Source organism: Taudactylus pleione, unplaced genomic scaffold (assembly GCF_031769625.1).
Source record: "Taudactylus pleione unplaced genomic scaffold, aTauple2 ptg000539l, whole genome shotgun sequence".
NCBI lineage: Eukaryota > Metazoa > Chordata > Amphibia > Anura > Myobatrachidae > Taudactylus > Taudactylus pleione.
Window position 1 is genome coordinate 2,632,259 of NW_028284941.1, and position 24,676 is coordinate 2,656,934.

Here is a 24,676-nt window from a genome sequence, read left to right on the forward strand (position 1 = left end):
CATATAATAATCACATATATACATAGGACCCAGCATAATAAAAACATAAACAATATTCTCATATAATGATCATATCAAATTCCCATGTGAAAAATGCAATAGCAACCTTTCCTATGGGGAAAGGCAAAAACTGGTGGGTTAAAAAGTCTCAATGACAGAACTGGATGATCCTGAAAATCCCCTATTGTGGAAAATATGGTAACATAGTTCCAATGTGTAGCAAAAAGATGATGCAAAATTGCAAGCTGTGTTTCCTGAAAAGATGCAACAGTGTCTCTGTTATTAAGCAATGTTAGTGTTCACATAGATTCCATAGTAGTATGACAAAAGAAAAACCTAAGTGGATAACCACTGCTTACCAATTGCAACATATGGTTTGGAGCTGGTTTAACCTGTTCCAGTATTAGTATGGCTCACCCACAAGTCCGTGCTGGATGTCGATGCCTCCGTACACCCCGTCTGATGAGACCAACGTCTCTACCGGGCAGGAGGCAGTGTCCGTCAGACACGTCACAGCCGGAGCTCCCGTCTCTCCGGTGAGAGTGGCAGGGGTGCGGGTGGGTATCTGTGAGAGTCTATGCATATTTATATATATTTATTTTATTTTATTTTAGAGTATATATATATATATATATATATATATGAAAAAACAATAGTCTAGGAACTGGTGCTTCCTGATAATACAAAGTCAATTAGTGTCCAAGTGCAAAAAAAGAGTGTCCTTGTTAAAAAGTAATCCTTGTTAAAAAATTCTAGAATTAAAATACACTTCTCCAAATAAATAAGGGATGGCAGCTTTTTCCTCAGGATGCTGATTTAGGCCAACAGCTATATGAAATCTAGAAAAATGGGAAAGAGGAAAAGGCGCCTAATAGTGAAATATATTTAGTAAGAAGATGTTGGACATATGACAAGTAAATATTGTATGCGTACCAGATTTTTTAGAAGGGTTTAGTGAATATATTCCATTTGTGAATATTCCGGTACTCCAAAAAAGTGACCCGTGCAATTTAAATATGTGTAAAAAAATTTGAAAATGATAATACTAGTGTATTAAGGAGTGAAAAAAATACTCTTGATATAATTAATAAATATATATGAAAATTTTTAATAGAATATGGGGGACAGAAAGGGTAATGACACTGTGGAATCTATAAAAAAGGGAGGGGGAAGGTACAATAGGTATAAAAACAAAATTGCATAAATCGAGGTATATATTAGGTATGGCTAAGTAAAAATCATAAAAACTTAGCTGAATAAAAAAGTCCAATAAAGTGCTGGTGCAGACGCTTCAATAGCTGCCTGTTCTCTAGTCCATATGCTGGTGGATGGAGGAGGTACCAACGCATTTTGTCTCTTCTCAGACTTCTTCAAGGGGAGCAGGAATTATGAGACATAGCTCATCATGGTCCATTTTTATAGTAATGCGCCTCATGTTTAATTAATTGAAAGATCCAGTGTCACCTGGCCCGTGACCTGAAGTTGATTATCCGGAAGTTCCGTTTGTATATACCCTAACATGGAATCTCAGCAAACATGGCCGATTCCATAGTATGCAGACCTCTTTTAGCTCTTCCGCTTGCTGTTGATACTCCGGAAGCGAGTCCCGCTGTGACACGCACATGGAACGCATTCCCGGAAGTATCACAACACAGCGGTGGAAGTCACATGTTACTTGAGCCGCACGTGACCCGCAAGCTCTAGAAATAAAGCTTTTGTTTCTATGGAAGTAGCTTATATTTTAGTACAGAACATGGTTAACCCATTATACATACTGGATACTATTAAGCATCCACAGTGTTTATATTGTTTTGTCCCATAAAATACAGGTGCTAATATACTGAGCCAAACCATCAGATATATTAAATCAATGTAATAAATAAATAAATAATGTAGTTAATAAATAATAATAGAGACAGTAAAAGAAATTACTTGGGGAATGAAAGGATATTTCTCATAAATAAATATTTACCTAGGGAATGGTAAAATGCATATTTAACAAGTATTTAACCATTGTTGTTATATTTCATCTAAATAGATGTTTCTTAATAGACACCCTTATAAGCTGTGAGTATTTCATTTGTCTTCGAAAACACCTCAGTAGAGACTTTTATACTACAATTTACATTCAATAAACCCAGATTTGAACATAGGAACCTAGATATATGTATATGTAAATAAGATATATCCACCCTTGGATCATATACAACATAATACATAAAATTCTCAACAAATAGGGGTGAATAAAAACATAAATACATAAAACACCTAAAATTCATTTCAGAGCTTGTTAGGATTCCTTTATTCTCTCTAGGGCAATATACATTAGAAGATTTCTTAGTAAGCTTTATATGAGATTGCTCCTAAAAGAGGATCAGGTCTCTACTTTTATACAATGGATTTTTCCTACAATATCTACTGCTCCTGGTATTCCTGGGTGGTCTTCCATCCCAGTACTAGCCAGGCCCATCACTGTATAGCTTCCAAGATCAGACGAGATTGGGCACTTCCAGTGTGGTATGGCCGTAGTTATTTGATACGTTGTCCTGTATCTACTGAGAGTTCTGGCTCTTTATAAAAATGGAACAATCTTGTAGCTTTCATTTAGCCCATGTGGAGACAAAGTATTTAGCTCATAGATCCAGTACATCTCCCTTTGAGATAATTTTCTCGCTAGATCACCTCCCCGGGGACCCAGGGTAACATGTTCAATAGCTCTGAAAGTCATATTATCTATTGAAGAATTGTGCTTTGTTAGGAAATGTCTGGAAACTGAATGAGTAGTTAGTTTATTCTTGATATATCTGATGTGTTCCTGTATTCAAAGTTTTAGTGGGCGTTTTGTTTTCCCTACATATTTGAGTCCGCACGGACATTTTATAAGATAAATCACAGAGGTGGTGTTGCAATTTGCAAATTGTTTCATATGATATTGCTTTGAATTGTTATAGTTAAAAAAGGTTTTTCTATTTGGGTGAAGGTATCTACACACAATACAATGGCCACATTTATAGGCACCCACACATTTTGTTGTTAAAGTATTTGTTATTGTTTTTTCTGGTAATAGACTAGGTGCTAAAATTTCTTTAAGATTTCTAGATTTTCTAAAGGTGATAATAGGTTGATCTGGTATTACTTCTTCTAGTAGTGGATCAATTTTGAATATGTTCCAATGTTTCTTAATAGTGTTCCTAATTCTTCTTTCCTCACAGTTATATTGTGTAATAAATGCCACTCGATTATTCGGCATACCTTGTTGTTTTTTGGAATTATTTTCGTTCAATATTTCTTCTCTTTTGAGATGTTCACATCTGTTAATAGCCTCTGTGATAACTTTCTCTGGATAGTCGCGATCTCTGAATCTATCTGCATATAATTTAATTTGTTCATCACAAAGAGGATCTGTACTACAATTGCGTTTAATTCTGTAAAACTGTGAGAATGGAATATTGTTTTTCCAACTACTTACATGCCCACTCTTATAATGTAGATAGCTGTTGGTGTCAACAGGTTTAATATAGTTCTTAGTTGACACTGTATCTCCAGTGCTAAATAAAACCAAATCTAAAAATTCTATCTGCTGACTACTTATATTAGAGGTAAATTTCAAGTTAAAATTATTAAGATTAATAAACTCTAAAAATGTATTAAAATCATCTTCTGTTCCATCCCAAATTAGTAAAATGTCATCAATGTATCGTTTATAAAAATAGATATTGTTTATAAAAGGATTGTTATTATATATACATAGATCTTCCCACATACCCATGAGTATATTTGCATAGCTAGGTGCAAATATTGTACCCATGGCTGTCCTGCATATTTGTAAATAAAATTTAACTAAAAATTTAAAATAATTGTGTGTTAATATAAATTTAATTATATCACAAATAAAATTGATATGCGGTATAGTTAGTTCTGGGTCTTTTTCTAATATAGCTCGGCATGCTAATATATCTTTCTCATGTTCTATTGAGGTATAAAGGGAAGTGACATCGATAGTGGCCCACATAAAGGATTCTTTCCACTGGATGTTTCTCACAAGTTTCAATACACTAGATGTATCTTTTAGATAAGAGGGCAGTTCCTGTACTTTGTCTTTCAGAAAGATATCTACATATTCAGAGCAGTGGGCGGTTAAAGAATCTATGCCTGCTATAATAGGTCTTCCCGGAGGATCTAGTAATCGTTTATGTATTTTCGGAAGATGATAAAAAATAGGGATGATGGGGTTGTTGTTTAACATATACTGGTATTCATCTTTAGTAAGTAGTTCTAACTGGAGACCTTTAAGTAAAAGTGTCCTAAGTTCTTCAACATATATCTCTGTAGGGTCCTTCGGTTGAGGTTTATAGGAATTTGCATCACTGAGTAGTCTAATGGCTTCTTTGACATAATCGTCTCTGTTTTGTATCACTAAACCTCCTCCTTTATCTGCTGGTTTAAACACCAAATCACCATTTTCTTTAAGAGTTTTAAGGGCATGTTTTTCCGAGTTAGTGAGGTTACTCTGAGTATTATCATTCTTCTGAGTATCTATGAGATCTTTTTTGACCATTTCGTAAAAAATATTGATATGGTTACCTTTAGATTCTAGTGGGTAGAATTTAGAGGCATTCTTCAATGACGATTTCAATGTAGTGGCATAATTACTCATAATAGCATTGCCATTCTTTGCAAAATGTCTCTTAAGCGTCAGTTTCCTAACAAATTTATTTAAATCTAGAAACATTTGAAATTTATTTGGTTTTTGTGTGGGTGCAAATGACAGGCCTTTGCTTAATAGATTGACTTCTGATTCTGAAACGGGGTGGGAAGATAAGTTGAAAACTCCTTGTTTTGTGGCTTCTGTTACCTTACGAACCTTCTTTTTATGTCTCTTTCTCCCTCCCCATTTTCCCCTCCTTCTGCATACCTTCGTTTCTGTGGTGATGTTGTATTTAGATTTTCCCTGTGGCCATATCCTTTGTTTGGACCTCTGAATTGGGGTGTGATGGTAGGAGATAAAAAATCACTATCACTCATGGATTCTAGCCTGTTAGAGCAGCAAATCTATTATTAGTTCTTATATATTCTTTTCTAGGTGATTTGCTTGTTTCTGTACTGAGTACTATTCATTCCTTTAGGATTGTATTTCCTGGGGTGGCTTGCATCTCTAGCATGAGGGCCAAACCTGGACCAATTCTTAATCTTATTACTAAGATAATCTTGTTTATCTCTATTAAACTTTTTTTCCTTGTTCCTGATAACCTCCTCCTCCGTTCTTTCCAATTTTTTGTTAAGTACTATTTCATTTGTTTTGAATTCCTCGCTATCTTTATGTTTAGTAATATTAGCCTCATTATTCTTCAGTTGTTCCTCTATTTCGGATAGCATCGACTTCTTTTCCTGTATGATTAGTTTGATCAATTTCATGGAGCATTCATGCAGTGTATTATCCCATTCTTCCATGAAATTACTATTCTCAAGACCAAAGGTTGGATTCTTAAGTCCCCTGGGGATTCTTTTGACTTTTAAGTAGTGTTCCAAGCCCTTAATGTCCCACCAAATTTTGATTTCTTTTTTTTGAGAAGTTTCTCTATATCCCAAAACATTGTGTCCATTATCACCATTATCACTTATTGATTCTGTGAGTGGTACATTATTTTCATTAAAGATTTTACTACAAACATCTGACCTTTTCGGTCCTAACCCACATGTTTTAAACATATTTGTTAGATAACTCTATACACACTTAAATTGCACACTGTTAGTGCACGTGATCTCAATCCTGTGAGATATATATCAGAATGTAGCCTATCCCAGTTTTAGCCAGATAATAGATGAAAAAACAATAGTCTAGGAACTGGTGCTTCCTGATAATACAAAGTCAATTAGTGTCCAAGTGCAAAAAAGAGTGTCCTTGTTAAAAAGTAGTTCTTGTTAAAAAATTCTAGAATTAAAATACACTTCTCCAAATAAATAAGGGATGGCAGCTTTTTCCTCAGGGTGCTGATTTAGGCCAACAGCTATAGGAAATCTAGAAAAATGGGAAAGAGGAAAAGGCGCCTAATAGTGTAATATATTTAGTAAGAAGATGTTGGACATATGACAAGTAAATATTGTATGCGTACCAGATTTTTTAGAAGGGTTTAGTGAATATATTCCATTTGTGAATATTCCGGTACTAAAAAAAGTGACCCGTGCAATTTAAATATGTGGAAAAAAATGTGAAAATGATAATACTAGTGTATTAAGGAGTGAAAAAAATACTCTTGATATAATTAATAAATATATATGAAAATTTTTAATAGAATATGGGGGACAAAAAGGGTAATGACACTGGAATCTATAAAAAAGGGAGGGGGAAGGTACAATAGGTATAAAAACAAATTTGCATAAATCGAGGTATATATTAGGTATGGCTAAGTAAAAATCATAAAAACTTAGCTGAATAAAAAAGTCCAATAAAGTGCTGGTGCAGACGCTTCAATAGCTGCCTGTTCTCTAGTCCATATGCTGGTGGATGGAGGAGGTACCAACGCATTTCGTCTCTTTTCAGACTTCTTCAAGGGGAGCAGGAATTATGAGACATAGCTCATCATGGTCCATTTTTATAGTAATGCGCCTCATGTTTAATTAATTGAAAGATCCAGTGTCACCTGGCCCGTGACCGGAAGTTGATTATCCGGAGGTTCCGTTTGTATATACCCTAGCATGTTATCTCAGCAAATATGGCCGATTCCATAGTATGCAGACCTCTTTTAGCTCTTCCGCTTGCTGTTGATACTCCGGAAGCGAGTCCCGCTGTGACACGCACATGGAACGCATTCCCGGAAGTATCACAACACAGCGGCGGAAGTCACATGTTACTTGAGCCGCACGTGACCCGCAAGCTCTAGAAATAAAGCTTTTGTTTCTATGGAAGTAGCTTATATTTTAGTACAGAACATGGTTAACCCATTATACATACTGGATACTATTAAGCATCCACAGTGTTTATATTGTTTTGTCCCATAAAATACAGGTGCTAATATACTGAGCCAAACCATCAGATATATTAAATCAATGTAATAAATAAATAAATAATGTAGTTAATAAATAATAATAGAGACAGTAAAAGAAATTACTTGGGGAATGAAAGGATATTTCTCATAAATAAATATTTACCTAGGGAATGGTAAAATGCATATTTAACAAGTATTTAACCATTGTTGTTATATTTCATCTAAATAGATATTTCTTAACAGACACCCTTATAAGCTGTGAGTATTTCATTTGTCTTCGAAAACACCTCAGTAGAGACTTTTATACTACAATTTACATTCAATAAACCCAGATTTGAACATAGGAACCTAGATATATGTATATGTAAATAAGATATATCCACCCTTGGATCATATACAACATAATACATAAAATTCTCAACAAATAGGGGTGAATAAAAACATAAATACATAAAACACCTAAAATTCATTTCGGAGCTTGTTAGGATTCCTTTATTCTCTCTAGGGCAATATACATTAGAAGATTTCTTAGTAAGCTTTATATGAGATTGCTCCTAAAAGAGGATCAGGTCTCTACTTTTATACAATGGATTTTTCCTACAATATCTACTGCTCCTGGTATTCCTGGGTGGTCTTCCATCCCAGTACTAGCCAGGCCCATCACTGTATAGCTTCCAAGATCAGACGAGATTGGGCATTTCCAGTGTGGTATGGCCGTAGTTATTTGATACGTTGTCCTGTATCTCCTGAGAGTTCTGGCTCTTTATAAAAATGGAGCAATCTTGTAGCTTTCATTTAGCCCATGTGGAGACAAAGTATTTAGCTCATAGATCCAGTACATCTCCCTTTGAGATAATTTTCTCGCTAGATCACCTCCCCGGGGACCCAGGGTAACATGTTCAATAGCTCTGAAAGTCATATTATCTATTGAAGAATTGTGCTTTGTTAGGAAATGTCTGGAAACTGAATGAGTAGTTAGTTTATTCTTGATATATCTGATGTGTTCCTGTATTCGAAGTTTTAGTGGGCGTTTTGTTTTCCCTACATATTTGAGTCCGCACGGACATTCTATAAGATAAATCACAGAGGTGGTGTTGCAATTTGCAAATTGTTTCATATGATATTGCTTTGAATTGTTATAGTTAAAAAAGGTTTTTCTATTTGGGTGAAGGTATCTACACACAATACAATGGCCACATTTATAGGCACCCACACATTTTGTTGTTAAAGTATTTGTTATTGTTTTTTCTGGTAATAGACTAGGTGCTAAAATTTCTTTAAGATTTCTAGATTTTCTAAAGGTGATAATAGGTTGATCTGGTATTACTTCTTCTAGTAGTGGATCAATTTTGAATATGTTCCAATGTTTCTTAATAGTGTTCCTAATTCTTCTTTCCTCACAGTTATATTGTGTAATAAATGCCACTCGATTATTCGGCATACCTTGTTGTTTTTTGGAATTATTTTCGTTCAATATTTCTTCTCTTTTGAGATGTTCACATCTGTTAATAGCCTCTGTGATAACTTTCTCTGGATAGTCGCGATCTCTGAATCTATCTGCATATAATTTAATTTGTTCATCACAAAGAGGATCTGTACTACAATTGCGTTTAATTCTGTAAAACTGTGAGAATGGAATATTGTTTTTCCAACTACTTACATGCCCACTCTTATAATGTAGATAGCTGTTGGTGTCAACAGGTTTAATATAGTTCTTAGTTGACACTGTATCTCCAGTGCTAAATAAAACCAAATCTAAAAATTCTATCTGCTGACTACTTATATTAGAGGTAAATTTCAAGTTAAAATTATTAAGATTAATAAACTCTAAAAATGTATTAAAATCATCTTCTGTTCCATCCCAAATTAGTAAAATGTCATCAATGTATCGTTTATAAAAATAAATATTGTTTATAAAAGGATTGTTATTATATATACATAGATCTTCCCACATACCCATGAGTATATTTGCATAGCTAGGTGCAAATATTGTACCCATGGCTGTCCCGCATATTTGTAAATAAAATGTATCTAAAAATTTAAAATAATTGTGTGTTAATATAAATTTAATAATATCACAAATAAAATTGATATGCGGTATAGTTAGTTCTGGGTCTTTTTCTAATATAGCTCGGCATGCTAATATACCTTTCTCATGTTCTATTGAGGTATATAGGGAAGTGACATCGATAGTGGCCCACATAAAGGATTCTTTCCACTGGATGTTTCTCACAAGTTTCAATACACTAGGTGTATCTTTTAGATAAGAGGGCAGTTCCTGTACTTTGTCTTTCAGAAAGATATCTACATATTCAGAGCAGTGGGCGGTTAAAGAATCTATGCCTGCTATAGTAGGTCTTCCCGGAGGATCTAGTAATCGTTTATGTATTTTCGGAAGATGATAAAAAATAGGGATGATGGGGTTGTTGTTTAACATATACTGGTATTCATCTTTAGTAAGTAGTTCTAACTGGAGACCTTTAAGTAAAAGTGTCCTAAGTTCTTCAACATATATCTCTGTAGGGTCCTTCGGGTTGAGGTTTATAGGAATTTGCGTCACTGAGTAGTCTAATGGCTTCTTTGACATAATCGTCTCTGTTTTGTATCACTAAACCTCCTCCTTTATCTGCTGGTTTAAACACCAAATCACCATTTTCTTTAAGAGTTTTAAGGGCATGTTTTTCCGAGTTAGTGAGGTTACTCTGAGTATTATCATTCTTCTGAGTATCTATGAGATCTTTTTTGACCATTTCGTAAAAAATATTGATATGGTTACCTTTAGATTCTAGTGGGTAGAATTTAGAGGCATTCTTCAATGACGATTTCGATGTAGTGGCATAATTACTCATAATAGCATTGCCATTCTTTGCAAAATGTCTCTTAAGCGTCAGTTTCCTAACAAATTTATTTAAATCTAGAAACATTTGAAATTTATTTGGTTTTTGTGTGGGTGCAAATGACAGGCCTTTGCTTAATAGATTGACTTCTGATTCTGAAAGGGGGTGGGAAGATAAGTTGAAAATTCCTTGTTTTGTGGCTTCTGTTACCTTACGAACATTCTTTTTATGTCTCTTTCTCCCTCCCCGTTTTCCCCTCCTTCTGCATACCTTCGTTTCTGTGGTGATGTTGTATTTAGATTTTCCCTGTGGCCATATCCTTTGTTTGGACCTCTGAATTGGGGTGTGATGGTAGGAGATAAAAAATCACTATCACTCACGGATTCTAGCCTGTTAAGAGCAGCAAATCTATTATTAGTTCTTATATATTCTTTTCTAGGTGATTTGCTTGAATAAAAATTGGGACATTTTCTGTACTGAGTACTATTCATTCCTTTAGGATTGTATTTCCTGGGGTAGCTTGCATCTCTAACACGAGGGCCAAACCTGGACCAATTCTTAATCTTATTACTAAGATAATCTTGTTTATCTCTATTAAACTTTTTTTCCTTGTTCCTGATAACCTCCTCCTCCGTTCTTTCCAATTTTTTGTTAAGTACTATTTCACTTGTTTTGAATTCCTTGCTATCTTTATGTTTAGTAATATTAGCCTCATTATTCTTCAGTTGTTCCTCTATTTTGGATAGCATCGACTTCTTTTCCTGTATGATTAGTTTGATCAATTTCATGGAGCATTCATGCAGTGTATTATCCCATTCTTCCATGAAATTACTATTCTCAAGACCAAAGGTTGGACTCTTAAGTCCCCAGGGGATTCTTTTGACTTGTAAGTAGTGTTCCAAGCCCTTAATGTCCCACCAAATTTTGATTTCTTTTTTTTGAGAAGTTTCTCTATATCCCAAAACATTGTGTCCATGTTATCACTTATTGATTCTGTGAGTGGTACATTATTTTCATTAAAGATTTTACTACAAACATCTGACCTTTTCGGTCCTAACCCACATGTTTTAAACATATTTGTTAGATAACTCTATACACACTTAAATTGCACACTGTTAGAGCATGTGATCTCAATCCTGTGAGATATATATCAGAATGTAGCCTATCCCAGTTTTAGCCAGATAATAGATGAAAAAACAATAGTCTAGGAACTGGCGCTTCCTGATAATACAAAGTCAATTAGTGTCCAAGTGCAAAAAAAGAGTGTCCTTGTTAAAAAGTAGTCCTTGTTAAAAAATTCTAGAATTAAAATACACTTCTCCAAATAAATAAGGGATGGCAGCTTTTTCCTCAGGGTGCTGATTTAGGCCAACAGCTATAGGAAATCTAGAAAAATGGGAAAGAGGAAAAGGCGCCTAATAGTGTAATATATTTAGTAAGAAGATGTTGGACATACGACAAGTAAATATTGTATGCGTACCAGATTTTTTAGAAGGGTTTAGTGAATATATTCCATTTGTGAATATTCCGGTACTAAAAAAAGTGACCCGTGCAATTTAAATATGTGGAAAAAATGTGAAAATGATAATACTAGTGTATTAAGGAGTGAAAAAAATACTCTTGATATAATTAATAAATATATATGAAAATTTTTAATAGAATATGGGGGACAAAAAGGGTAATGACACTGTGGAATCTATAAAAAAGGGAGGGGGAAGGTACAATAGGTATAAAAACAAAATTGCATAAATCGAGGTATATATTAGGTATGGCTAAGTAAAGATCATAAAAACTTAGCTGAATAAAAAAGTCCAATGAAGTTCTGGTGCAGACGCTTCAATAGCTGCCTGTTCTCTAGTCCATATGCTGGTGGATGGAGGAGGTACCAACGCATTTCATCTCTTCTCAGACTTCTTCAAGGGGAGCAGGAATTATGAGACATAGCTCATCATGGTCCATTTTTATAGTAATGCGCCTCATGTTTAATTAATTGAAAGATCCAGTGTCACCTGGCCCGTGACCGGAAGTTGATTATCCGGAGGTTCCGTTTGTATATACCCTAACATGGAATCTCAGCAAATATGGCCGATTCCATAGTATGCAGACCTCTTTTAGCTCTTCTGCTTGCTGTTGATACTCCGGAAGCGAGTCCCGCTGTGACTCGCACATGGAACGCATTTCCGGAAGTATCACAACACAGTGGCGGAAGTCACATGTTACTTGAGCCGCACGTGACCCGCAAGCTCTAGAAATAAAGCTTTTGTTTCTATGGAAGTAGCTTATATTTTAGTACAGAACATGGTTAACCCATTATACATACTGGATACTATTAAGCATCCACAGTGTTTATATTGTTTTGTCCCATAAAATACAGGTGCTAATATACTGAGCCAAACCATCAGATATATTAAATCAATGCAATAAATAAATAATGTAGTTAATAAATAATAATAGAGACAGTAAAAGAAATTACTTGGGGAATGAAAGGATATTTCTCATAAATAAATATTTACCTAGGGAATGGTAAAATGCATATTTAACAAGTATTTAACCATTGTTGTTATATTTCATCTAAATAGATGTTTCTTAATAGACACCCTTATAAGCTGTGAGTATTTAATTTGTCTTCGAAAACACCTCAGTAGAGACTTTTATACTACAATTTACATTCAATAAACCCAGATTTGAACATAGGAACCTAGATATATGTATATGTAAATAAGATATATCCACCCTTGGATCATATACAACATAATACATAAAATTCTCAACAAATAGGGGTGAATAAAAACATAAATACATAAAACACCTAAAATTCATTTCAGAGCTTGTTAGGATTCCTTTATTCTCTCTAGGGCAATATACATTAGAAGATTTCTTAGTAAGCTTTATATGAGATTGCTCCTAAAAGAGGATCTACTTTTATACAATGGATTTTTCCTACAATATCTACTGCTCCTGGTATTCCTGGGTGGTCTTCCATCCCAGTACTAGCCAGGCCCATCACTGTATAGCTTCCAAGATCAGACGAGATTGGGCACTTCCAGTGTGGTATGGCCGTAGTTATTTGATATGTTGTCCTGTATCTACTGAGAGTTCTGGCTCTTTATAAAAATGGAGCAATCTTGTAGCTTTCATTTAGCCCATGTGGAGACAAAGTATTTAGCTCATAGATCCAGTACATCTCCCTTTGAGATAATTTTCTCGCTAGATCACCTCCCCGGGGACCCAGGGTAACATGTTCAATAGCTCTGAAAGTCATATTATCTATTGAAGAATTGTGCTTTGTTAGTAAATGTCTGGAAACTGAATGAGTAGTTAGTTTATTCTTGATATATCTGATGTGTTCCTGTATTCGAAGTTTTAGTGGGCGTTTTGTTTTCCCTACATATTTGAGTCCGCACGGACATTCTATAAGATAAATCACAGAGGTGGTGTTGCAATTTGCAAATTGTTTCATATGATATTGCTTTGAATTGTTATAGTTGAAAAAGGTTTTTCTATTTGGGTGAAGGTATCTACACACAATACAATGGCCACATTTATAGGCACCCACACATTTTGTTGTTAAAGTATTTGTTATTGTTTTTTCTGGTAATAGACTAGGTGCTAAAATTTCTTTAAGATTTCTAGATTTTCTAAAGGTGATAATAGGTTGATCTGGTATTACTTCTTCTAGTAGTGGATCAATTTTGAATATGTGCCAATGTTTCTTAATAGTGTTCCTAATTCTTCTTTCCTCACAGTTATATTGTGTAATAAATGCCACTCGATTATTCGGCATACCTTGTTGTTTTTTGGAATTATTTTCGTTCAATATTTCTTCTCTTTTGAGATATAGCCTCTGTGATAACTTTCTCTGGATAGTCGCGATCTCTGAATCTATCTGCATATAATTTAATTTGTTCATCACAAAGAGGATCTGTACTACAATTGCGTTTAATTCTGTAAAACTGTGAGAATGGAATATTGTTTTTCCAACTACTTACATGCCCACTCTTATAATGTAGATAGCTGTTGGTGTCAACAGGTTTAATATAGTTCTTAGTTGACACTGTATCTCCAGTGCTAAATAAAACCAAATCTAAAAATTCTATCTGCTGACTACTTATATTAGAGGTAAATTTCAAGTTAAAATTATTAAGATTAATAAACTCTAAAAATGTATTAAAATCATCTTCTGTTCCATCCCAAATTAGTAAAATGTCATCAATGTATCGTTTATAAAAATAGATATTGTTTATAAAAGGATTGTTATTATATATACATAGATCTTCCCACATACCCATGAGTATATTTGCATAGCTAGGTGCAAATATTGTACCCATGGCTGTCCCGCATATTTGTAAATAAAATGTATCTAAAAATTTAAAATAATTGTGTGTTAATATAAATTTAATTATATCACAAATAAAATTGATATGCGGTATAGTTAGTTCTGGGTCTTTTTCTAATATAGCTCAGCATGCTAATATACCTTTCTCATGTTCTATTGAGGTATATAGGGAAGTGACATCGATAGTGGCCCACATAAAGGATTCTTTCCACTGGATGTTTCTCACAAGTTTCAATACACTAGATGTATCTTTTAGATAAGAGGGCAGTTCCTGTACTTTGTCTTTCAGAAAGATATCTACATATTCAGAGCAGTGGGCGGTTAAAGAATCTATGCCTGCTATAGTAGGTCTTCCCGGAGGATCTAGTAATCGTTTATGTATTTTCAGAAGATGATAAAAAATAGGGATGATGGGGTTGTTGTTTAACATATACTGGTATTCATCTTTAGTAAGTAGTTCTAACTGGAGACCTTTAAGTAAAAGTGTCCTAAGTTCTTCAACATATATCTCTGTAGGGTCCTTCGGTTGAGGTTTATAGGAATTTGCGTCACTGAGTAGTCTAATGGCTTCTTTGACATAATCGTCTCTGTTTTGTATCACTAAACCTCCTCCTTTATCTGCTGGTTTAAACACCAAATCACCATTTTCTTTAAGAGTTTTAAGGGCATGTTTTTCCGAGTTAGTGAGGTTACTCTGAGTATTATCATTCTTCTGAGTATCTATGAGATCTTTTTTGACCATTTCGTAAAAAATATTGATATGGTTACCTTTAGATTCTAGTGGGTAGAATTTAGAGGCATTCTTCAATGATGATTTCGATGTAGTGGCATAATTACTCATAATAGCATTGCCATTCTTTGCAAAATGTCTCTTAAGCGTCAGTTTCCTAACAAATTTATTTAAATCTAGAAACATTTGAAATTTATTTGGTTTTTGTGTGGGTTCAAATGACAGGCCTTTGCTTAATAGATTGACTTCTGATTCTGAAAGGGGGTGGGAAGATAAGTTGAAAATTCCTTGTTTTGTGGCTTCTGTTACCTTACGAACCTTCTTTTTATGTCTCTTTCTCCCTCCCCGTTTTCCCCTCCTTCTGCATACCTTCGTTTCTGTGGTGATGTTGTATTTAGATTTTCCCTGTGGCCATATCCTTTGTTTGGACCTCTGAATTGGGGTGTGATGGTAGGAGATAAAAAATCACTATCACTCACGGATTCTAGCCTGTTAAGAGCAGCAAATCTATTATTAGTTCTTATATATTCTTTTCTAGGTGATTTGCTTGAATAAAAATTGGGACATTTTCTGTACTGAGTACTATTCATTCCTTTAGGATTGTATTTCCTGGGGTGGCTTGCATCTCTAACACGAGGGCCAAACCTGGACCAATTCTTAATCTTATTACTAAGATAATCTTGTTTATCTCTATTAAACTTTTTTTCCTTGTTCCTGATAACCTCCTCCTCCGTTCTTTCCAATTTTTTGTTAAGTACTATTTCACTTGTTTTGAATTCCTCGCTATCTTTATGTTTAGTAATATTAGCCTCATTATTCTTCAGTTGTTCCTCTATTTCGGATAGCATCAACTTCTTTTCCTGTATGATTAGTTTGATCAATTTCATGGAGCATTCATGCAGTGTATTATCCCATTCTTCCATGAAATTACTATTCTCAAGACCAAAGGTTGGACTCTTAAGTCCCCAGGGGATTCTTTTGACTTGTAAGTAGTGTTCCAAGCCCTTAATGTCCCACCAAATTTTGATTTCTTTTTTTTGTGAAGTTTCTCTATATCCCAAAACATTGTGTCCATGTTATCACTTATTGATTCTGTGAGTGGTACATTATTTTCATTAAAGATTTTACTACAAACATCTGACCTTTTCGGTCCTAACCCACATGTTTTAAACATATTTGTTAGATAACTCTATACACACTTAAATTGCACACTGTTAGTGCATGTGATCTCAATCCTGTGAGATATATATCAGAATGTAGCCTATCCCAGTTTTAGCCAGATAATAGATGAAAAAACAATAGTCTACGAACTGGCACTTCCTGATAATACAAAAGTCAATTAGTGTCCAAGTGCAAAAAAAGAGTGTCCTTGTTAAAAAGTAGTCCTTGTTAAAAAATTCTAGAATTAAAATACACTTCTCCAAATAAATAAGGGATGGCAGCTTTTTCCTCAGGGTGCTGATTTAGGCCAACAGCTATAGGAAATCTAGAAAAATGGGAAAGAGGAAAAGGCGCCTAATAGTGTAATATATTTAGTAAGAAGATGTTGGACATACGACAAGTAAATATTGTATGCGTACCAGATTTTTTAGAAGGGTTTAGTGAATATATTCCATTTGTGAATATTCCGGTACTAAAAAAAGTGACCCGTGCAATTTAAATATGTGGAAAAAAATGTGAAAATGATAATACTAGTGTATTAAGGAGTGAAAAAAATACTCTTGATATAATTAATAAATATATATGAAAATTTTTAATAGAATATGGGGGACAAAAAGGGTAATGACACTGTGGAATCTATAAAAAAGGGAGGGGGAAGGTACAATAGGTATAAAAACAAAATTGCATAAATCGAGGTATATATTAGGTATGGCTAAGTAAAAATCATAAAAACTTAGCTGAATAAAAAAGTCCAATAAAGTTCTGGTGCAGACGCTTCAATAGCTGCCTGTTCTCTAGTCCATATGCTGGTGGATGGAGGAGGTACCAACGCATTTCGTCTCTTCTCAGACTTCTTCAAGGGGAGCAGGAATTATGAGACATAGCTCATCATGGTCCATTTTTATAGTAATGCGCCTCATGTTTAATTAATTGAAAGATCCAGTGTCACCTGGCCCGTGACCGGAAGTTGATTATCCGGAGGTTCCGTTTGTATATACCCTAACATGGAATCTCAGCAAATATGGCCGATTCCATAGTATGCAGACCTCTTTTAGCTTTTCTGCTTGCTGTTGATACTCCGGAAGCGAGTCCCGCTGTGACACGCACATGGAACGCATTCCCGGAAGTATCACAAAACAGCGGCGGAAGTCACATGTTACTTGAGCTGCACATGACCCGCAAGCTCTAGAAATAAAGCTTTTGTTTCTATGGAAGTAGCTTATATTTTAGTACAGAACATGGTTAACCCATTATACATACTGGATACTATTAAGCATCCACAGTGTTTATATTGTTTTGTCCCATAAAATACAGGTGCTAATATACTGAGCCAAACCATCAGATATATTAAATCAATGTAATAAATAAATAAATAATGTAGTTAATAAATAATAATAGAGACAGTAAAAGAAATTACTTGGGGAATGAAAGGATATTTCTCATAAATAAATATTTACCTAGGGAATGGTAAAATGCATATTTAACAAGTATTTAACCATTGTTGTTATATTTCATCTAAATAGATGTTTCTTAATAGACACCATTATAAGCTGTGAGTATTTCATTTGTCTTCGAAAACACCTCAGTAGAGACTTTTATACTACAATTTATATTCAATAAACCCAGATTTGAACATAGGAACCTAGATATATGTATATGTAAATAAGATATATCCACCCTTGGATCATATACAACATAATACATAAAATTCTCAACAAATAGGGGTGAATAAAAACATAAATACATAAAACACCTAAAATTCATTTCAGAGCTTGTTAGGATTCCTTTATTCTCTCTAGGGCAATATACATTAGAAGATTTCTTAGTAAGCTTTATATGAGATTGCTCCTAAAAGAGGATCAGGTCTCTACTTTTATACAATGGATTTTTCCTACAATATCTACTGCTCCTGGTATTCCTGGGTGGTCTTCCATCCCAATACTAGCCAGGCCCATCACTGTATAGCTTCCAAGATCAGACGAGATTGGGCACTTCCAGTGTGGTATGGCCGTAGTTATTTGATACGTTGTCCTGTATCTACTGAGAGTTCTGGCTCTTTATAAAAATGGAGCAATCTTGTAGCTTTCATTTAGCCCATGTGGAGACAAAGTATTTAGCTCATAGATCCAGTACATCTCCCTTTGAGATAATTTTCTCGCTAGATCACCTCCCCGGGGACCCAGGGTAACATGTTCAATAGCTCTGAAAGTCATATTATCTATTGAAGAATTGTGCTTAGGTTAGGAAATGTCTGGAAACTGAATGAGTAGTTAGTTTATTCTTGATATATCTGATGTGTTCCTGTATTCGAAGTTTTAGTGGGCGTTTTGTTTTCCCTACATATTTGAGTCCGCACGGACATTCTATAAGATAAATCACAGAGGTGGTGTTGCAATTTGCAAATTGTTTCATATGATATTGCTTTGAATTGTTATAGTTAAAAAAGGTTTTTCTATTTGGGTGAAGGTATCTACACACAATACAATGGCCACATTTATAGGCACCCACACATTTTGTTGTTAAAGTATTTGTTATTGTTTTTTCTGGTAATAGACTAGGTGCTAAAATTTCTTTAAGATTTCTAGATTTTCTAAAGGTGATAATAGGTTGATCTGGTATTACTTCTTCTAGTAGTGGATCAATTTTGAATATGTTCCAATGTTTCTTAATAGTGTTCCTAATTCTTCTTTCCTCACAGTTATATTGTGTAATAAATGCAACTCGATTATTCGGCATACCTTGTTGTTTTTTGGAATTATTTTCGTTCAATATTTCTTCTCTTTTGAGATGTTCACATCTGTTAATAGCCTCTGTGATAACTTTCTCTGGATAGTCGCGATCTCTGAATCTATCTGCATATAATTTAATTTGTTCATCACAAAGAGGATCTGTACTACAATTGCGTTTAATTCTGTAAAACTGTGAGAATGGAATATTGTTTTTCCAACTACTTACATGCCCACTCTTATAATGTAGATAGCTGTTGGTGTCAACAGGTTTAATATAGTTCTTAGTTGACACTGTATCTCCAGTGCTAAATAAAACCAAATCTAAAAATTCTATCTGCTGACTACTTATATTAGAGGTAAATTTCAAGTTAAAATTATTAAGATTAATAAACTCTAAAAATGTATTAAAATCATCTTCTGTTCCATCCCAAATTAGTAAAATGTCATCAATGTATCGTTTATAAAAATAGATATTGTTTATAAAAGGATTGTTATTATATATACATAGATCTTCCCACATACCCATGAGTATATTTGCATAGCTAGGTGCAAATATTGTACCCATGGCTGTCCCGCATATTTGTAAATAAAATTTATCTAAAAATTTTAAATAATTGTGTGTTAATATAAATTTAATAATATCACAAATAAAATTGATATGTAGTATAGTTAGTTCTGGGTCTTTTTCTAATATAGCTCGGCATGCTAATATACCTTTCTCATGTTCTATTGAGGTATATAGGGAAGTGACGTTGATAGTGGCCCACATAAAGGATTCTTTCCACTGGATGTTTCTCACAAGTTTCAATACACTAGATGTATCTTTTAGATAAGAGGGCAGTTCCTGTACTTTGTCTTTCAGAAAGATATCTACATATTCAGAGCAGTGGGCGGTTAAAGAATCTATGCCTGCTATAATAGGTCTTCCTGGAGGATCTAGTAATCATTGATGTATTTTCGGAAGATGATAAAAAATAGGGATGATGGGGTTGTTGTTTAACATATACTGGTATTCATCTTTAGTAAGTAGTTCTAACTGGAGACCTTTAAATAAAAGTGTCCTAAGTTCTTCAACATATATCTCTGTAGGGTCCTTCGGTTGAGGTTTATAGGAATTTGCGTCACCGAGTAGTCTAATGGCTTCTTTGACATAATCGTCTCTGTTTTGTATCACTAAACCTCCTCCATTATCTGCTGGTTTAAACACCAAATCACCATTTTCTTTAAGAGTTTTAAGGGCATGTTTTTCTGAGTTAGTGAGGTTACTCTGAGTATTATCATTCTTCTGAGTATCTATGAGATCTTTTTTGACCATTTCGTAAAAAATATTGATATGGTTACCTTTAGATTCTAGTGGGTAGAATTTAGAGGCATTCTTCAATGATGATTTCGATGTAGTGGCATAATTACTCATAATAGCATTGCCATTCTTTGCAAAATGTCTCTTAAGCGTCAGTTTCCTAACAAATTTATTTAAATCTAGAAACATTTGAAATTTATTTGGTTTTTGTGTGGGTGCAAATGACAGGCCTTTGCTTAATAGATTGACTTCTGATTCTGAAAGGGAGTGGGAAGATAAGTTGAAAATTCCTTGTTTTGTGGCTTCGGTTACCTTACGAACCTTCTTTTTATGTCTCTTTCTCCCTCCCCGTTTTCCCCTCCTTCTGCATACCTTAGTTTCTGTGGTGATGTTGTATTTAGATTTTCCCTGTGGCCATATCCTTTGTTTGGACCTCTGAATTGGGGTGTGATGGTAGGAGATAAAAAATCACTATCACTCACGGATTCTAGCCTGTTAAGAGCAGCAAATCTATTATTAGTTCTTATATATTCCTTTCTAGGTGATTTGCTCGAATCAAAAAGTTTAATAGAGATAAACAAGATTATCTTAGTAATAAGATTAAGAATTGATCCAGGTTTGGCCCTCGTGTTAGAGATGCAAGCCACCCCAGGAAATACAATCCTAAAGGAATGAATAGTACTCAGTACAGAAAATGTCCCAATTTTTATTCGAGCAAATCACCTAGAAAAGAATATATAAGAACTAATAATAGATTTGCTGCTCTTAACAGGCTAGAATCCGTGAGTGATAGTGATTTTTTATCTCCTACCATCACACCCCAATTCAGAGGTCCAAACAAAGGATATTGTCACAGGGAAAATCTAAATACAACATCACAACAGAAAAGAAGGTATGCAGAAGGAGGGGAAAACGGGGAGGGAGAATGAGACGTAAAAAGAAGGTTCGTAAGGTAACAAAAGCCACAAAACAAGGAATTTTCAACTTATCTTCCCACCCCCTTTCAGAATCAGAAGTCAATCTATTAAGCAAAGGCCTGTCATTTGCACCCACACAAAAACCAAATAAATTTCAAATGTTTCTAGATTTAAATAAATTTGTTAGGAAACTGATGCTTAAGAGACATTTTGCAAAGAATGGCAATGCTATTATGAGTAATTATGCCACTACATCGAAATCATCATTGAAGAATGCCTCTAAATTCTACCCACTAGAATCTAAAGGTAACCATATCAATATTTTTTACGAAATGGTCAAAAAAGATCTCATAGATACTCAGAAGAATGATAATACTCAGAGTAACCTCACTAACTCAGAAAAACATGCCCTTAAAACTCTTAAAGAAAATGGTGATTTGGTGTTTAAACCAGCAGATAAAGGAGGAGGTTTAGTGATACAAAACAGAGACGATTATGTCAAAGAAGCCATTAGACTACTCGGTGATGCAAATTCCTATAAACCTCAACCGAAGGACCCTACAGAGATATATGTTGAAGAACTTAGGACACTTTTACTTAAAGGTCTCCAGTTAGAACTACTTACTAAAGATGAATACCAGTATATGTTAAACAACAACCCCATCATCCCTATTTATTATCATCTTCCGAAAATACATAAACGATTACTAGATCCTCTGGGAAGACCTATTATAGCAGGCATAGATTCTTTAACCGCCCACTGCTCTGAATATGTAGATATCTTTCTGAAAGACAAAGTACAGGAACTGCCCTCTTATCTAAAAGATACATCTAGTGTATTGAAACTTGTGAGAAACATCCAGTGGAAAGAATCCTTTATGTGGGCCACTATCAACTTCACTTCCCTATATACCTCAATAGAACATGAGAAAGGTATATTAGCATGCCGAGCTATATTAGAAAAAGACCCAGAACTAACTATACCGCATATCAATTTTATTTGTGATATTATTAAATTTATATTAACACACAATTATTTTACATTTTTAGATACATTTTATTTACAAATATGTGGGACAGCCATGGGTACAATATTTGCACCTAGCTATGCAAATATACTCATGGCTATGTGGGAAGATCTATGTATATATAATAACAACCCTTTTATAAACAACATCTATTTTTATAACCGATACATTGATGACATTTTACTAATTTGGGATGGAACAGAAGATGATTTTAATAAATTTTTAGAGTTTATTAATCTTAATAATTTTAACTTGAAATTTACCTCTAATATAAGTAGTCAGCAGATAGAATTTTTAGATTTGGTTTTATTTAGCACTGGAGATACAGTGTCAACTAAGAACTATATTAAACCTGTTGACACCAACAGCTATCTACATTATAAGAGTGGGCATGTAAGTAGTTGGAAAAACAATATTCCATTCTCACAGTTTTACAGAATTAAATGCAATTGTAGTACAGATCCTCTTTGTGATGAACAAATTAAATTATATGCAGATAGATTCAGAGATCGCGACTATCCAGAGAAAGTTATCACAGAGGCTATTAACAGATGTGAATATCTCAAAAGAGAAGAAATATTGAACGAAAATAATTCCGAAAAACAACAAGGTATGCCGAATAATCGAGTTGCATTTATTACACAATATAACTGTGAGGAAAGAAGAATTAGGAACACTATTAAGAAACATTGGAACATATTAAAAATGGATCCACTACTAGAAGAATTAATACCAGATCAACATATTATCACCTTTAGAAAATCTAGAAATCTTAAAGAAATTTTAGCACCTAGTCTATTACCAGAAAAAACAATAACAAATACTTTAACAACAAAATGTGTGGGTGCCTATAAATGTGGCCATTGTATTGTGTGTAGATACCTTCACCCAAATAGAAAAACCTTTTTTAACTATAACAATTCAAAGCAATATCATATGAAACAATTTGCAAATTGCAACACCACCTCTGTGATTTATCTTATAGAATGTCCGTGTGAACTCAAATATGTAGGGAAAACAAAACGCCCACTAAAACTTCGAATACAGGAACACATCAGATATATCAAGAATAAACTAACTACTCATTCAGTTTCCAGACATTTCCTAGCAAAGCACAATTCTTCAATAGATAATATGACTTTCAGAGCTATTGAACATGTTACCCTGGGTCCCCGGGGAGGTGATCTAGCGAGAAAATTATCTCAAAGGGAGATGTACTGGATCTATGAGCTAAATACTTTGTCTCCACATGGGCTAAATGAAAGCTATGATATTGCTCCATTTTTATAAAGAGCCAGAACTCTCAGTAGATACAGGACAACATATCAAATAACTACGGCCATACCACACTGGAAGTGCCCAATCTCGTCTGATCTTGGAAGCTATACAGTGATGGGCCTGGCTAGTACTGGGATGGAAGACCACCCAGGAATACCAGGAGCAGTAGATATTGTAGGAAAATCCATTGTATAAAAGTAGAGACCTGATCCTCTTTTAGGTGCAATCTCATATAAAGCTTACTAAGAAATCTTCTAATGTATATTGCCCTAGAGAGAATAAAGGAATCCTAACAAGCTCTGAAATGAATTTTAGGTGTTTTATGTATTTATGTTTTTATTCACCCCTATTTGTTGAGAATTTTATGTATTATGTTGTATATGATCCAAGGGTGGATATATCTTATTTACATATACATATATCTAGGTTCCTATGTTCAAATCTGGGTTTATTGAATGTAAATTGTAGTATAAAAGTCTCTACTGAGGTGTTTTTGAAGACAAATGAAATACTCACAGCTTATAAGGGTGTCTATTAAGAAACATCTATTTAGATGAAATATAACAACAATGGTTAAATACTTGTTAAATATGCATTTTACCATTCCCTAGGTAAATATTTATTTATGAGAAATATCCTTTCATTCCCCAAATAATTTCTTTTTACTGTCTCTATTATTATTTATTAACTACATTATTTATTTATTTATTACATTGATTTAATATATCTGATGGTTTGGCTCAGTATATTAGCACCTGTATTTTATGGGACAAAACAATATAAACACTGTGGATGCTTAATAGTATCCAGTATGTATAATGGGTTAACCATGTTCTGTACTAAAATATAAGCTACTTCCATAGAAACAAAAGCTTTATTTCTAGAGCTTGCGGGTCACGTGCGGCTCAAGTAACATGTGACTTCCGCCACTGTGTTGTGATACTTCCGGGAATGCGTTCCATGTGCGTGTCACAGCAGGACTCGCTTCCGGAGTATCAACAGCAAGCAGATGAGCTAAAAGAGGTCTGCATACTATGGAATCGGCCATGTTTGCTGAGATTCCATGTTAGGGTATATACAAACGGAACCTCCGGATAATCAACTTCCGGTCATGGGCCAGGTGACGCTGGATCTTTCAATTAATTAAACATGAGGCGCATTACTATAAAAATGGACCATGATGAGCTATGTCTCATAATTCCTGCTCCCCTTGAAGAAGTCTGAGAAGAGACGAAATGCGTTGGTACCTCCTCCATCCACCAGCATATGGACTAGAGAACAGGCAGCTATTGAAGCGTCTGCACCAGAACTTTATTGGACTTTTTTATTCAGCTAAGTTTTTATGATTTTTACTTAGCCATACCTAATATATAC

The 24,676-nt window shown here is 34.3% G+C and overlaps 5 pseudogenes; 1 reads left to right on the forward strand and 4 right to left on the reverse strand.

The window, feature by feature from the left end:
* Nucleotides 1-2,412: 2,412 nt before the first annotated feature.
* On the reverse strand, nucleotides 2,413-2,531 carry LOC148500927 (5S ribosomal RNA; annotated as a pseudogene).
* A 5,058-nt stretch (nucleotides 2,532-7,589) lies between these two features.
* Nucleotides 7,590-7,708, reverse strand: LOC148500928 (5S ribosomal RNA; annotated as a pseudogene).
* A 5,061-nt stretch (nucleotides 7,709-12,769) lies between these two features.
* Nucleotides 12,770-12,888, reverse strand: LOC148500929 (5S ribosomal RNA; annotated as a pseudogene).
* Nucleotides 12,889-17,947: 5,059 nt separating this feature from the next.
* On the reverse strand, nucleotides 17,948-18,066 carry LOC148500930 (5S ribosomal RNA; annotated as a pseudogene).
* A 5,289-nt stretch (nucleotides 18,067-23,355) lies between these two features.
* LOC148500931 (5S ribosomal RNA) lies at nucleotides 23,356-23,474 on the forward strand (annotated as a pseudogene).
* Nucleotides 23,475-24,676: the final 1,202 nt, after the last annotated feature.